Source organism: Schistocerca gregaria, chromosome 5, assembly GCF_023897955.1.
Source record: "Schistocerca gregaria isolate iqSchGreg1 chromosome 5, iqSchGreg1.2, whole genome shotgun sequence".
Lineage (NCBI taxonomy): Eukaryota > Metazoa > Arthropoda > Insecta > Orthoptera > Acrididae > Schistocerca > Schistocerca gregaria.
The window spans coordinates 333,139,679-333,156,969 of NC_064924.1; the positions used below are offsets into that span (position 1 = coordinate 333,139,679).

A 17,291-nucleotide genomic window follows, 5' to 3' on the forward strand; every position below is an offset into this window, starting at 1 on the left:
TCGCAAGATGTGTGTGAATGATGGTTTCGGCATTTCAAAAATGGTGGCTTCACTGTTACGAACAAGGAACGTGGAAAACTGCCAAAAAATATGAAGATGTGGAATTGGAAGCATTGTTCAATGAAGATATTCACAAGCACAAAAACGACTTGCCGAGCAATTGGGTGTTAGTCAACAAGCTGTTTCCAATTGGCTATGAGAGATGAGAAAGATTCATAAGACTGGTAGATGGGTACCACAAGTTGAACAAAAGGCAAATAGAAAAGTGCAAAAAAAAAATCTGAAATTTTGCTCATTCGGCAGTATAAAAGGAAGCCATTTTTGCATTGTATAGTTACAGGGGATGAAAAGTGGTTCTATTTTTGACAATTCCAACTCATGGACAAAATGAAACAGAAAATTGAATATGCAAATAATCGTGAAAAATTCAGTTACTTGCTCTTGTGCCACCAACTTGGTCTCCATAGATAGTCAGTTCCCAATTTCAGGTTTCTGAATATTTGGTACGACAAGTAAGAGCTCTTTTAATGAAGAAGGGTATTTTATCAATGGCTGAGCAGAAAAGAGGAAAGACATTGCCACATGATACCGTACAAAGAGTAGAGAGATTTTATTTGGATGATGAAAACACAAGAATAACGCCTGGGGGGAAAAAAGTGAGCACCACCAAAAATACCCATGAATAAAAGCCTCTTCGTTTAAGTAATTAAAAAAAAAAAAAAAAAAAAAAAAAATCTCTTCAACCAAAACCGTGTATACTTGCAGGATCATCAGGAACACATACTGTATGTGTGTGCATTTACCACCAAAACATTAAATTGCTTCTGAATTCCATTTCTATTAAAGAAACATACCAAGATCTAATTAAAATAACAACATGTGATATAAATAACTGGCCTATATGCTTCGTCTGTGTGGAAAAATGCCCCAACAGTTCATTGCTTCAAACTCACTTAGAAATTGAAATAGAAGACTATGATCCTGATGAGATGGTTCAATACAGTCAATGGGCAAAAACTGATAGAGCGACTTTTAAAGTGTTCAGATCACTTCTCTATCAGAATTCAGTGACAGACTAATTAAGAAAATTGAAAAACTTACTCTTCCTTTTTTTCTCAATTACAATCTGATTATCTGAAAATGAAGAAGGAAACACTTGATGAAGGATCACTGTTAATTTTAATAGATTTCAGTGAAAATCTCAATTTTGTTGCTCAAAATGAATTGAGGGGTACCATAAGAACAATGGCAGCTGCACTCTGCACACTTACAAAAAGGGCACACATTTGCATGCAAAAAGTATTTGTATTGTTCCTGATGATCTAGAACATGAGGTAGCCTTCGTGTACCAGACTAAGAAGATAATACAGAATTTTTTAAATTGTGAATTTCCAGAAATTTATCTTGTGTATGTTGAATATTTCACTGATGGTTGTGCTGCACAATATAAAAATTGTAAGAATTTCAGAAATATCTTCTACCATGAATACGACTTCAACATAAAGTGCAGCTGGTCCTTGATTGCTACCACCAGTGGCAAATCTCCCTGTGATGGTATTGGTGGCACTGTTAAGACTTGTCACAAATACAAGTTTTCAAAGAGTTTATAAAGATCAAATACCTACAGCTTCACAGGTGTTTGAATTCTGTCATGAGAACCTGCAATGCATTTCAGTTATCTTTGTTTCAAAAGATGAAATAGTACAAAATTCTGTCATGAGAACATGCAATGCATTTCAGTTCTCTTTGTTTCAAAAGATGAAATAGTACAAATCAGACATTATCTTTCTCAGCATTTCACAAGTGCAAAAACAATTCTGTGCATCACATTGTACCAATACCACCAACCAAGATGGGAGCAAAAAGGCTGAGCTGTGATAGGGATTTTACTGTTCTGTATGATTTCTCAGATGCACTTCTGCCACTAATTCCAGAATGCACTATGCAGCCCAACTGCTATGTTGCGTTTGCATATGACTCTTCTTGGTATTTGGGAATTGTTGAGAAGGTGAATTGCGAAGGAGGAGATGTTACAGCAAAGTTCATATGTCCTCGTGGACCATCCCCATCCTATTGGCTTGATAATGACGTTTGTGATTCTTTCTCTCATGTTCTGTGTGAAGTTGTCACCACAGAAACAAGCCGTACTTAAAATTCTCTGAGCAAAGAGTCCTCGAAGTTGGTGGAAGAAAAGTGGTTCTCATACAAAAAATATTGTCTAAGCATCAAAGTGTCTCTTCACATGTGTAGTTACGAACCAACTTTAATGCAGATTGCAGCACCAGCACTTAGTGCAGTGTTGACAATATTGGCTTTTGGCAAAATGCTTAAATATTATAAACAAAATGCTGTGTATTTTTACATTGAGTTAATTTGGCTATGGCAGAGGTAAGAAAGTGTTCATATGTCATATAATGTACAAGTTGCCCTATATTTTATAATGTGTAATTTTGTTTCATATATTGCAATTTTTGTTTAATTTGGATATTGTTATGTGTACTTACGTTGTTAAAGTCTTCTCTCTAGTGTGTGTGTGTGTGTGTGTGTGTGTGTGTGTGTGTGTGTGTATATTCCCCAGTGCCATTCATTTCTCAAAACTGATTTTTTGTGTGATGAAACTTTATTATTTGTAGATCACTTTCTAATTTTTTGAGTGTTTTCCAGAGGGGGCAGTTGTCCAAAATATTTGTTTCTAATTTATCAATAAAATTAATTTACAAAAGTTTAATTGGACAAGTCTAACATGTTTTCAGAAACGGCACGTCCAAACGGATATTCAGGGAGAAAACTGTCAGCTTATCATTTATTATTTAAAAACTACAACCAATTTTCAAATTTTTACAGTTTGCTTTGAAGTAACGTATTGCATAAAACTTACAGTAATTGCTACCAACAGAATGTATATAAAGCAATAAAAATTGGCAAAAGTTAATGATATTAGATACAAAAGCATTACACAAAATCTCAGTTCACAAATAGATAATAGGTGTCAGGCCTGGATGACTTGACATGGAATGACCCTGAGGAGCAGATGGATACCTTTGTGGCAATGCAAGAGCACATGAACTAGGTAGCAAAATAGTTCCCAGCCGACTGCACTCTGTTGTAACAGACATGCTGCCTGTCGGCAAGGTTGGTGGCCCCAGACACTGAGGAGATGACGTATAACTTTTTGGTAAACAGCCAGGCATTACAAGGAAAAATCTATTTTTTGGTGAGAGCCATTTACGTACTTCCTCCTAGCAGGGCGACTGCTTGCATGGGCTGCCTGGTGTGCCGAGGTGTCAACTACCAGGCAGATACAACATAAACACAAAAGTGCATGGTTATTTTTAGAACAAGTACAGATAAAAACTAGAGTAAGCTAAGGTAGCCATAGGCATATTCAACACATGGGTGCATGCTCCTGAGGCTTGGTTTCTGATTTTGTCATTCTGAACTGTTAGCAGATTTATTTTATATTTTACTGCCTTTGTGAGCACTACAGACAGTTGTGTTATATATTGTATGATCTTACTACTCCATCACCCTATTTTATTGCCTTAGTATGAGGGTTTTTCATTTAGTATATAGTTTTTTGTATGTATTATTTATTGTTATTGCTTAAATATGGAATTTCATTATAGTTTTTTTTTTTTTTTTTGCATGTATTACTGATATGTTTCACATTATACCATGACTGTGTCTCCTCTTTATTGTCTGCACCTTATAATAATGTAAGTGAATGGTCCTGTCACTCCTGCACTTCTATAGCTCCCATGATTTTCTTTCTATCCCCAGCCACACGGTTCATATGCTGGTCACCTCCGCTGCCACACCATTTAGTTCATTGGATACTGGTGGGGCACGCACTCCTCTCACTGCTCTGGCACTTTGAAATGTGGCATATGCACAAATTAGAACTTTTGTGGGTAATTGGCCCACCTGTCCCATGCCTATGACTTAATAAACACGTTTGATGTGTGACACCCGGTGATGGAACTATAGGTCTCTGAAACTAGTCATGCAATTAAGGATACATCATTCACAGCTGAAGTGGGTTTCAGTCTAGTCAATATGATCCTCAGTTGCTATTGTTCTTCCTAGCAAAGGTTGTGTATGTTCACAATATTTTGCTATGCATAGATTCCACCCTTTAGGTTCAAATCCAGTTCTTCAGATTACCCACTACAGATACCATAAACTGTTCATTGGAACCAAAATATTTTCCAGTCAAAAGTTTCTTTATTTATGGGAATCAGTGCAAGTGAGTAAGATGCTGCATGTGGCCATGTTCCAAAAATACATTCTTCAAATTTCTTGGTTTTCATGTTTGCAAAGCTTGCTCTTCCTTTTCAGTTTCAGGACTTTTAATGCTATTAACCCACATGTTGCCACTGTCACTGAAAGTCACCTATATTCATCCTTTCATGTGACTCAAACATTCTCTACCCCTCCTGGCTCCACACGTGTCCCCCCACCCTACCATCTGACTTAATCTTTTTCATGTTCTCCCACACCCAGGTGCTAAGTTGTGGGGTACTGTTCATAAGGAATCTGTGTGTGTGTGTGTGTGTGTGTGTGTGTGTGTGTGTGTGTGTGTGTGTGTGTGTGTGTGTGTGGTATTGGACACACCTTCCGAATAGAGTGACACTCTATTTCACTCTGACAACCACAGCACAATGAAACATGGACTAAACCAGACACTGAAAATGTGAAGCCGTCCTGAGATGTAATCACTCAGCTGTTTCCTAAAACTTACAATGATTAGTTGTAGCTGTGTCAAAGGTGTGCACATATTGCTAATTGGAGCCCCATGACCGCTTAACATCAGAGTCAGGTGGTATGATGAACCACACAAGCACCCTGATGTGCAGTGTTCCTCAGACCATTCCACCATGATTCAGGAACAATAAGTGGTGTATCGACCTTGTTAAAGATACAGATCACTTGTGGTATGGACAGGCCATTTATTTGAGCCTCTTTCCTCTTACATTTCCTTCTATTTATTTTCACTTTTAATATTGTGCACTGACGTGACAGAAGCCATGTGATACCTCCTAATTCATGTCGGAACTCCTTTTGCCCAGTGTAGTGCAGCAACTCAATGGACATAACAAGTCGTTGGAAGTCCTCTGCTGAAATATTGAGCCATGCTGCCTTTATGAACATTCACAATTGCGAAAGTGTTGCCAGTACTGGTTTTTGTGCATGAACTGACATCTTGGTTATGTCCCATAAATGTTCGATGGGATTCATGCGGGCAATCTGGGTGCCCAAATAATTAGCTCAAATTGTCCAGAATGCTCTTCAAATCAATCATAAACAATTGTGGCCCAGTGACATGGCGCATTGTCATCCGTGCAAACTACATCCTTGTTTGGGATCGTAACATCCATGAATGACTGAAAATGATCTGCAAGTAGCCAAAAATCCAGAGTGCACAATCTGTGCCATGTAAACACGGCCAACACCATTATGGAGCCACTACCAGCTAGCAAAGTGCCTTGTTGACAACTGGGGCCCATGGCTTCATGGGATTTGTGCCACACTCAAACTCTACCATCAGCTCTTACAAACTGAAATTGAGACTCATCTGACTGGGCAATGGTTTTCCAGTCCTTTATGGTCCAACTGATATTGTCAAGAGTCCAGGAGAGATGCCACAGGTGATCACATGCTGTTAGCAAAGGACCTTGCATTGATTATCTGCTGTTACAGCCCATAAATGCCAAATTTTGCCACACTGTCGTAGCGGATTCCTTTGTTGTATATCCCTGACTGATTTTTGCGGTTAATTCACGCACACTAACTTGTCTGTTAGCTCTGACAGCTTTACAAAAAGTGCTGCTGCTGTTGGTTGTTAAGTGAAGGCTGTCAGCCACTGCAATGTCTGTGGTGAGAGGTAATGCCTGAAATTTGGTATTCTTGGCACACTCTTGACACTGTGGATCACGGAATATTGAATTCCAAACAGATTTGTAAATAGAATGCCTCATGCATCTAGCTCCAACTACCTTTCCTTGTTCAAAGTCTGTTAATTCTTGTCAAGCAGCCATGATCAAGTTGGAAGCCTTTTAACGTGAAACACCTGAGTACAAATGGCAGATCTGCCAATAGACTCCCCTTTAATATGTTGTGTACATGATACAACCACCATCTGCATGTGTGCATAAGGCAATCTTGTGACTTTCGCCACCTCAGTGTATTTTGCCTTACCTTATATGATGCACAGCATACCTGATACTCCAGCTGCCAGTCCCTGCTTCTCAGACGAATAACACATGAAGGTTCTCTGTTACATGTCATTATATGTAGTCACATACCCTTCCTTCTACATTTACAATTTCAGTGCTGCTTTGTTAATAGTCTGCAAATATTCTTGATTTATTATCCTTGTAGGGTCTAATATCTACTTTCAAAAAAACTTTCCACTGAATGCAAGCATTCAAGGCCAGTATTTGCATCATTACTAATATTTATGTTATGGGCATAAGACCATCATCCAACACAGAGAATTATGCCTTGGATGACAGCCCACAAAAAATATCAACAATAATATATCCATTATTTTTTCAGTATAATATGATTTAAAAACTTTTTTCTTCGACTTGAACCTGCCTTTATTTTGCCTCGTCATTTCGGATGAACTACTTTAATGCTGTCTAAAATGCAATTCCATGTATACTTTGTGAGAGAGCCTGCCTGGATCTTGATAGCCCTCCCATTAGATTTATTGTAAAATCACTGTCTGACAATGACCTGTCCAGTATATAAAAATTCACCATTGCTGTCTCTGTTGGTTCCCAATTCCCTCACCACTGTAGTCATATAAAGTTATTGCACAGTAGTACACACCTTACTTAACTGTTTCTGCTGTCTTTGCAAAATCCTTTTAGTCTCTGACTGGCATTTCCAGTGTCCCATATCTGAAACTGAAACCTTGTCCTGCAGTAGCTGGAACTGAATATTCCCTATGCCATCTGTGGAAACTAATTAAAGTACTTACATTGTACCCCCATTTGGGAGTATTACTGCTCATCACCAATCTTTCACACCCACAGCTTCCAGACCATACTTTTCTGACATACTCTGCATCATATATTCCCAGAAACTCTCATCACATCCTATTAAATTCATTACTCTCACAAATTCTCTCCAGACTCTTAAGTACTGTTGCCGGGCATTCCTTTGAAAACCAAACTGACACAAAAAAAGGTAGTAGCAGTGCCCAACTCAAAAAATTTACATTAAGGCAGGTCCTACCAAGTAGACGAACATTTCAAGAGCATGCTAAATTCAGGAGAAAGCGTAACAGATAACTCTAATAGATATTACAAAAGTGTTTGTGGTCACATGGGAACAAGTTTGCTTCAAAGCCACAGTGAAGAACAACATATCATTCAAACAAAGAACCTAATTTGATTATGCAGAAACTACTATACAACTTGGTGATGTTGTATATTGGAGATTTGTAGGTGAAAGCTGTACGTAGGTATTTAACATCAGTTTTAAAGAACAGTGCAATAAACTAAGTTGATCCTTGACGATTAAATTAGATTAATACTTGTTCCATAGATCATGAATATGACACTTCGTAATGATGTGGAGTGTGTCAGGTTGATAAAAGATGTCTGTACAAGAGAGTACATTACACAAAATATTGCATGACACTAATCTTTAAGTTAGTTTTTTCCCCCTTAATTTATATCTAAAAATTCAGCCAACGAGTAGGAGGAGTTGTCATCTAGAAATTCTTTTAATTTATTTTTAAATGGTGGTTGGCTGTCAGGCTTTTGATGCTGTTTGGTAGGCGACCAAAGACTTTTGTGGCAGCATAATTTACCCCTTTGTGTGCCAGTAAGATCTAACCCTGCATAGTGAAGATCATCCTTTCCTATAGCTATGCACACTGCTATTACTTTTGAACCGGGTTGAATTATTAACAACAAATTTCATAAGTGAATATATATACTGTCAGGATCCCTAGATCCTTAAATAGATGTCTGCAGGATGACAGTGGGTGGGCTCCAGCAATTATTCTGATTACACGTTTTTGAGCAATGAATACTTTTCTACTCAACGATGAATTACCCCAGAATATGATGCCATACGAAAGCAGTGAATGAAAGTAGGCATAGTAAGCTAATTTACTGAGATTCTTATCACCAAAATTTGCAATAACCCTAATAGCATACATAGCTGAACTCAGACGTTTCAGCAGACCATCAATGTGTTGCTTCCAGTTTAACCTCTCATTAATGGACGCACCTAAAAATTTTGAAAATTCTACCTTAGCTACAGACTTCTGTTCAAAGTCTATATTTATTACTTGAGTTGTGCCATTTACTGTACGGAACTGTATATACTGTGTTTTATCAAGATTTAAAGAGAGTGCGTTTGCTAAGAAACACTTAATAATTTTGTGAAAAATATCATTTACAATTACATCATTTAGTTCTTGGTTTTTGGATGTTATTACTATACTTGTATCATCAGCAAAAAGAACTAACTTTGCATCTTCATCAATGTGGAATGATAAGTCATTAATGTATATCAAGAACAGTAAAGGACCTAAGACCGAACCCTGTGGGGACACCCCCCCCCCCCCCCCCCACTTTGAGGAATCAGCTGTTGTTTTAACACTAACTTATTTCAACTTCCTGCATTCTTCTAGTTAAGTATGAATTAAACCATTTGTGCACTGCCCCACTCAAACCATAATGATTTAGCATATCTAAAAGAATTCCATGATTTACACAGTCAAAGGCCTTTGAGAGATCAGAAAAAATACCAATGGGTGATGTCCGGTTATTCAGAGCATTTAATATTTGATCAGTGAAAGCATATATAGCATTTTCTGTTGAAAAGCCTTTCTGAACACCAAACTGACATTTTGTTACCACTTTATTTTTACAAATATGGGAGGCTACTCTTGAATACATTACTTTTTCAAAAAATTTTGATAGAGCAGTCAGAAGAGAGATTGGGCGATAGTTGTTGACATCCGACGTATCCCCCTTTCTATGCAGTGGTTTTACAATGGCATATTCCAGTCTATCGGAGAAAACACCCTGCTCCAAAGAGCTATTACATAAGTGGCTTAAAATCCTACTTATCTTTGGGGAACAAGCTTTAAGTACCTTGCTGGAAATGCCATCAATTCCATAATAGCTTTTACTTTTCAGTGAGTTTATTATTTTACTAATTTCAGAGGGAGAGGTTGGTGGAAATACAGTTGTTTCAAACTGCACAGGTATGGCCTCTTCTATTAGAAGCCTTGCCTCTTCTAGTGAAGCTCTAGATCCTATTTTCTCCACAACATTTAAAAAATGATTATTGAAAATATTTTCAATTTGATTGTTTGTTAGTATACTTTGTCATTCAGTTTTATGGCACTAAAGCCTTCCTGTGCTCTTGGTTGCCCTGTTTCCCTTTCAATAATATTCCAAATTGCTTTAATTTTATTATCAGAGTTACTGATCTCAGACATGATACACATACTTCTGGACTTTTTAATAACTTTTCTTAGTACCGCACAATAGTATTTATAATATTGAACAATTTCGGAGTCAGTACTCCCTCTTGCTGTTAGATACAGTTCTCTTTTGCGGTTGCAAGATATTCTTATTCCTTTAGTTAGCCAAGGTTTTTTATATGTTTTCTTGGAATTATGTTTAACTATTTTCTTGGGAAAACTATTTTCGAATACCCTAAAAAATGTATCGTGAAATAAGTTATATTTCAAGTTTGCATCGGATTCCTTATGCACTTCATCCCAGTCTAACTGCTGTAGGCTTTCCCTAAAGTTTGCAATATTTATATTGTTAATTGAATGCACTGCTTTGAAATTCTGATTTGATATACTGCATGGCGCTGTGTCATGTACTGTAACTAGCTGTGCACCATGATCTGAAATACCATTCTCAACAGGATAAGCATTTATGTCCTTAAACTTATCTTGGTCTATAAAAAAGTTATGTATCGATGCCCTGCTGTTCTTTGTTATCCGAGTAGGAAAATCAATGACGGAGATCAAATTGAAAGAACTGAGTAATACTAAAAGGTCATTCTTCCTATTACACTCTTTCAGGGGATCAACATTGAAATCCCCACAAATGATAATTTGCTTCCCCCTGTCTGACAGATACACAACAAAGCATCAAAGTTTTCTAGAAATAGCTGGAAATTCCCTGAGGGGGGACCTATACACTGTTACAATTATGAAAGTGCCATCATTTAGTTTTAGTTCAGTGGCACATGCTTCCATATGTTTCTCTACACACAATTTTTTAGTTTGTAAAATTTTTTTACACTGTGGAAGCTTTTGACATAAATGGCAACTCCTCCTCTCATCATATTACCTCTACTTACATGTACAGCTAATTTGTACCCATTGATGCTAACCTTTTGCATATCAGTGACAATGTGATGCTCAGACAGGCATAGTACATCTATTACATTCTCAGTTTCTATATCTTGTAAACAAAGCAGAAGCTCATCAATTTTATTCTTCAATCCCCCAATATTTTGATGAAATATACTACCATTATTTTTCACTTTACTTTTGTGAGTATCTTGAACTTTAACATCTTTAGTACTTGCCTGGCTGAGTTTCCCACTGGACACTGATCGTACACTAAAAAAAAGTTTCCACCATGAGATGTAGTTCCTCCCCCCTTTAAATTTCCTGCTATCAGCCCAGCCAGTTTACTCTTCCCTTTCTTGTTGAGGTGTAGGCCATGTCTAGCATAGTCCCACCTACAGAGTGAATCAACAGGAACCACACCAATGTGTGACCCTGCACCAGATCCAAGTAGCCGTTCCAACTCCAAATTAACTCTCTTGACAGAAGAGCTCAAATGAGCTCGGTTGTGGCACTCCAGAACCAACACAAACTCAACACTGGTATGACTCGATGTTGATGCAATCTTTGCCAGGTCACACTCTATGCTGTACCCCGGATCTCTGTCAACACTGTTGCCCAGCCCACCCACAATAACCACGGTATCTTCCTTAGTAAAGCCTCTACATAGTGAACCTATATCCTCTGTAACCTGCCCCAGTCCAGCACTAGGTTTGAAAAAACTTGTGACATGGTATTCTGACCCTAGTTCAACCTGCAGAAGTTGGCCCACACCCCTAGCATGCGAACTACCTAGCAACAAGACTTTCTTTCTCTTTGCAGACTTCCCTACATTCTTACTCAATTTGCTGCTGAAAGCTTGTTGAGCCCGGTCTACATCTACATCTGTGAGAGGCTCATCAGTTTCTGACTGAGGCAATAGGTCAGACCTATTTTGTACATTAATAACAAAGCTGTCAGAAGAATTTCTTGGCCTGTTCCTTATGCCTGTTGCCACTTCCCACCCCTGTTTACCCTTCTCCCCCCTTAACCTGCCTAGTTCTCGCCTAGCCTCATCTAACTCAGCCTGAAGGGCAGCAATTTTCCCCTCCTGTTCCACAATCTTTCTATCTCTACTGCATAGCCTACAGAACCACTGATGACTCTCGCTCATTTTCCCAATTCCCACGCCACTACAATCGCCCCAATGAAAAAAGTTACTACATCCATCACACCAGACCCCGGAGCTAACGATTCTGTGGTACGTCATGTACTTCACACTCATGGTACAAATCGATTTTAGTGACAGAAAGACAATTAAGTTGCCAGAAAACAATGAAAATATGTGTACGAAAAATTAGGCCTACTCGCGACAATGTAAACAGTGGTACAGAAGTTTTTTACTGGAAATAAATTAAGAGGTGACGATACTCTACAGATATAAAGGGGCAGCAAACATATTTAGCACACTAAACTAACAGTAAATGCACTTAAAATTGCAGTATGAAGTTTAATCTGAAAGCTCAAACGTTCGGCCTGGCCGCAATATGTAAACAAAACAAACTTAACGTGATTACTGTGAAAATACGTGAGTAAGACAAAAACCTTTAATCCTATGCTTGAAGAGCACTATAATTAACATAATAAATTAGTTTAAAGTGTTAAAAAAGTTTATTGCTACTTAAATTACTTATCTTGTACGAGAGCTGTGAGTCAGACATCCATATAGCAGGTGCAGGGCTACCAACAATTGCAGTGGTGCACCTGCACAGGCCTACCTCAACCAGTAAATAACACTATTTCGTAAGCATCTCCATGACAATAGCTCAGTGTTGTCACAGCTCAGTAGATGGCTGTTGGTTGCATCTATATGGTTGACAGAATGACAGGTGTGTGTTCTACTTATGTCCTCTGTCAACATAAACATGTGGTTGTGTTCCATTACTCTGAGTGCCTGCACTAGGCACTGGGAGTGTCAACGTCAATGTTGTGGTATGTAATTAATAATGTTGTGTTTCAGTGAATGGTGCACTGCGATACATTTTATGAATAGGTCTTTAGGAGAAGAAATGAATTACCGAATAAAAAATACAGGGTACCATTTAAAAAAGTCATACCGCTGTTCATATCTTTGTAAAAAACAAAGCTACAATGATGGCAATAATGCTGATTGATGTCGTCCTGACACCTAAAGAACATTTGCCTAAAACCTTTTGTAATTTGCATCTGGACAAACAGTTATTTAGGGTGGTCTATGTACACATTTGATAAGTATATTTCACCCAATTCCTCCTCCCTCTCTCACTGTACACCCTTTCCTTCCCTCATCTCTCTGAGTACACCCCTCCTTCTCCACCCTTTCTGTGCATCTCCTCCTCCCCCTCCCTCTGTCTATATCCACTTCCTTCTCTCTGCCCAGTTACTCCTCCCCCCTTCTTTCTATCCAAACCTGTCTCCCCTTTCTGTTCATCTATTCCTCCTCCCTCTCATTCTGTACATCTCTTCTTTCTCTCTTTCAGTCCTCCTCCTCCTCCCCCCTCCCCCAAACCATCTTTCTGCTCATCTCCTCCCCGACTCCCTGCCCGTACCTTCCTAATACATCCTCCCCTTTCGATCTCTTGTTCCCCTTTCCCTTTTCATTTCGTCTTGCCTTATATCTCTCTATATCTGTCTATCTATATCTGTCTATCTATATCTATCGAATATAATAGAGGAAAACATTCCACGTGGGAAAAATATATCTAAAAACAAAGATGATGTGACTTACCCAATGAAAGCGCTGGCAGGTCGATAGACACACAAACATACACACAAATTTCAAGCTTTCGCAACCAACAGTTGCTTCATCAGAAAAGAGGGAAGGAGAGGGAAAGACGAAAGAATGTGGGTTTTAAGGGAGAGGGTAAGGAGTCATTCCAATCCCGGGAGCGGAAAGACTTACCTTAGGGGTAAAAAGGACAGGTATACACTCTCTCTCTCGCCCCCCCCCCCCCCCCCCTCCCACACACACACACACACACACACACACACACACACACACACACACACACACACACATCCATCTGCACATAAACAGACACAGATGTCCGCTATGTATGTGCGGATGGATGTGTGTGTGTGTGTGTGTGTGTGTGTGTGTGTGTGTGTGTGTGTGTGTGTATGTATACCTGTCCTTTTTTTCCCCCTAAGGTAAGTCTTTCCGCTCCCAGGACTGGAATGACTCCTTACCCTCTCCCTTAAAACCCACATCCTTTCGTCTTTCCCTCTTTCCTGATGAAGCAACCGTTGGTTGCAAAAGCTTGAATTTTGTGTGTATGTTTGTTTGTGTGTGTGTTTGTTTGTGTGTCTATCGACCTGCTAGCACTTTCGTTTGGTAAGTCACATCATCTTTGTTTTTAGATATATATCTATATCTATCTATCTCTATCTGTCTATCTATCTATCTATCTATCTATCTATCTATCTATCTACCTATATCTATCTATCTACCTCCTACAGTCCATCTCTCCCTATCCATCTCCCCCTTGCCCTATCCAGGTCCTCCTCCCAACCTCTCCCTATCCATCTCCTCTTCTCTCCATATCCAACCATGTTGTTCCTTTTCTCTGTTCATCCCCTTCTCTAGCCATCTCAACCTTCCCTCACCCATGTCCATCTCCACGTGTAGCACCTGCAAAACAGTTCAATAAATCAAGTTGATACTACTCCCACAACACACCTGTTGAGCAAGGCAAGCCATATGTCAGAAGTTGGAAAGCCATTTTTGCCTTCTTCTGTGTAGGCTGCCCTGCAGACAGGTCTGTAAGGCATGCCTATATTATCCCCACACAATACACCTGCCATGCTGGGCGACCTATGAAGCAGGGCTGAAAAAACCTCATTTCTACCCACATTTTCTCTCCTATTGGATCTGGGATATTATAAACCCCACAGTGCTGATACTCCTGAAGTTTTTATTTGTGTGACAAATTTTGTTGAAATTCCTCCAGTGCTTTGGGAGGAAACACTGGATACTTATATAAAACACACACACACACACACACACACACACACACACACACACACACACACACACACACACAGTGTCTGCTGCTTTATACAAAGGGCATTCAAATGAAACCTGGTCACTAGTGTAAAGTAATGGTAATGATTTTATTAACTCAAAAATGTAGTTATAACAGTACACATACTCAAAAATAGTCGCAAAAACTGCTGCAATGTCATCTTCACCATATTGGCTGTGCATGGACGGGCATTATCGTGCAGGAGGATAATGCCATTGGACAACATGCCTCGGTGTTTAGAGTTGATGGCTCATCTAAGGTTCTGTAAAGTGGCTTGATAATGCTGGGCATTGGTGGTGGTTCCCCGTTCCAGTAACTCGAAAAGCAGTGGACCCTTATGGTCAAAAAAGGACATCATGACCTTACCAGAACTGGTGTGCACGGCCTTCGGTTTCTTTGGAGGTGGTGAAGTTGCATGTTTCCGCTGCTTGTTCTGACGCTTGCTTTCCGGTTCAAAATGGTGACATGTTTAGTCACCCGTGACAATAAGCAACAGAAAGCCGTATTCCTCCTCATGATGACATTGTGGATGACTCAAAGACAGCACCATTCGAGTATTGCGTTGTATGTCAGTCATTTAGTGGGGAAACCACTGTGCACAGATTTTTCGAAAGTTTAAGGATTGATGCATTATGGTGTGGGTGGTGACCATGCTAATATCCTGTAACCGATGGATCTGGTCCATGGTGATTCTGCAGTTGTCCAAGACTAAAGCATTCACTTCCGCAACCATTTCCGGTGTGATGACATGATGAGCCATTCCAGGACAAGCATTGTCTTCCAGTGACTTGCACCCCTCAAGGAATTGTTGCGCCATCTCACAACACTTGAATGACTCAGACTGTACTCACCGTACACAGCCTTTATCCATCTACACATTTCACAGCCTCCAACTCCTTCTGCTGCCAAAAACTGAGTCGCCTTCTCCTCGGCGTGAAACCACACTGGTGCTATGCAGAATCAAACAGTGCACACACGTCAGTCTCTCTACCAATAGTTGACGCCACCATATGCCCAATTACGTGTTGCCACCTAACATGTAAGGCAAACATAGACACATTAACAAGGTTTCATTTGAATGAACCTCATATAATACAAAATGTTTAATAATGCTCAGAAAAGTAAGATAACATTATTTCAAAATATTAGAAGAGTGAGTAGTAAGATAGAAGAGCTTCTTGTCTGTTTGGAGAATTTTGTGTGTTCTGGAGAGATAAACATCCTATGCCTTCTAAGCCCCACATAACCACATGATTGGATAAGTTACATATACAAGATTACACTATTGCAGCTTTCTCGTGCAGAAATAACTGGGAAAAGGAGGAGTTGTTAGTACTTAAGGCAGAATACAAGTTCAAAAACATTGAGACAGGGATTAGCACATAGAAGTGTGTGCTAGTGAATTAATGCTGAAAAATAGTTCACTTGTAATTGTAACCATTTACAGATCCCTGATTGGGAAATTTTGAACTATTAATGAGGAATCTGGATTCCTTGCTGTGCTATCTGTCAGACAGCAGCAACAAGCAATTGATGATATGCAGTATCTTCAGTGTAGGTTTTCTAAGGAATTCTGATAGGAAAAATGATATGGAAACCTTGTTTGGATCCTGCAATTTAATATGAGTAATTCACTTTCTAACATCTATGGATAAAGACAGTAGGACCCTAATTGATAACGTTTTTGTTGATGAAGCTCAGAGCAAGAAAATAAGTGTTTACCCAATAACAAATGCTCTCTCTGATCATGATGCATGGTTAGCTATGATAAATAACAGTGCCTTACAGTATGGATGCTCCTCAGTGGAAACAGAATTATTAATAACTTCAGGACAAATGTTTTTAAGAACAGTGTATAGGAGAGAACATGAGATGTAATTTGTAATGAACCAAATGCTAACATAAAATTTAATCTGTTCCATAATAAGTTCATATCATTCCATGAAAATAGCTTTCCACATAAGCTAATCAGAAAGGATGCTAAACAGCCATGTAAAAAACTGGGGAGCACTAGTGGGATAAAGTAACTCCGGAAAGAAAAAGGGAAATGAATCTTTTGGCAAGAACAAGTAGGGATCGTGCAGTAGATGCATACTACAGCTACTACTCAAAATTACCAAGAAAGGTTATTAATAAATCAAGGAACATGCACTTAATGTCAGAAATCAGGACTTCCGCCCACAGACTTGTCTATATGGAATGTAGTGAAATGAGAGACAGGACAACCAGCCACAGAACAAGACAATGTCACTATTGAACTGAATGGAAGGGCTATAAATAATGACTCACAGGTAGCAAACTCATTCAATAACCATTTCTTAAATGTAGTAGAAAGCATAGGGACAAACAGTTCAAGAACAAAATCACAACAATATGTTAAAACTGTACTTTTCACAGAATTCAATCATACAAATATGTCACCAACTTCTCCTTCTGAAATTAAGAAAATTATATTTTCTCTCAGAAATAAAAGCTCATCTGGTATTGAAGTTTTTTTCCAGAGGAGTGCTTAAAATTTGTTCCCATTAGTAAGCCCAGTCTTACCTTAAATAACCATCACTAACTCAATGCATTTTTTCAGAGAAACTGAAATATGATGATGATAAACATCTCTTTAAGAAAGGTGATGAGGGAGATTTCAATAACTACCAACCTGTTTCACCCTTCATATTCTTTTCCAAAATCTTTGAAAAGATGATGTGTTCTAGATAGTATCTCAGCTTAGCAACAGTAATATCATCTGCTAATCACAGTTTGGGTTTCAGAAAAGTTGCTGTATTGAGGATGCCATTTACACGTTCACTCACCAGATTTTATAAGTGTTAAATAATAAAATAACACCAGTTTGCATTTTCAGTGCCCCTCTATGGCACCTGACACTGTAAATCACAGTATTGTCTGAC

The 17,291-nt window shown here is 38.8% G+C and overlaps 1 protein-coding gene across 3 annotated transcripts in view; it reads left to right on the forward strand.

Moving 5' to 3' along the window:
* LOC126272781 (trafficking protein particle complex subunit 13) overlaps positions 1-17,291 on the forward strand; it is a 200,592-nt gene that overhangs the window by 76,063 nt on the left and 107,238 nt on the right. The window lies entirely within an intron of this gene.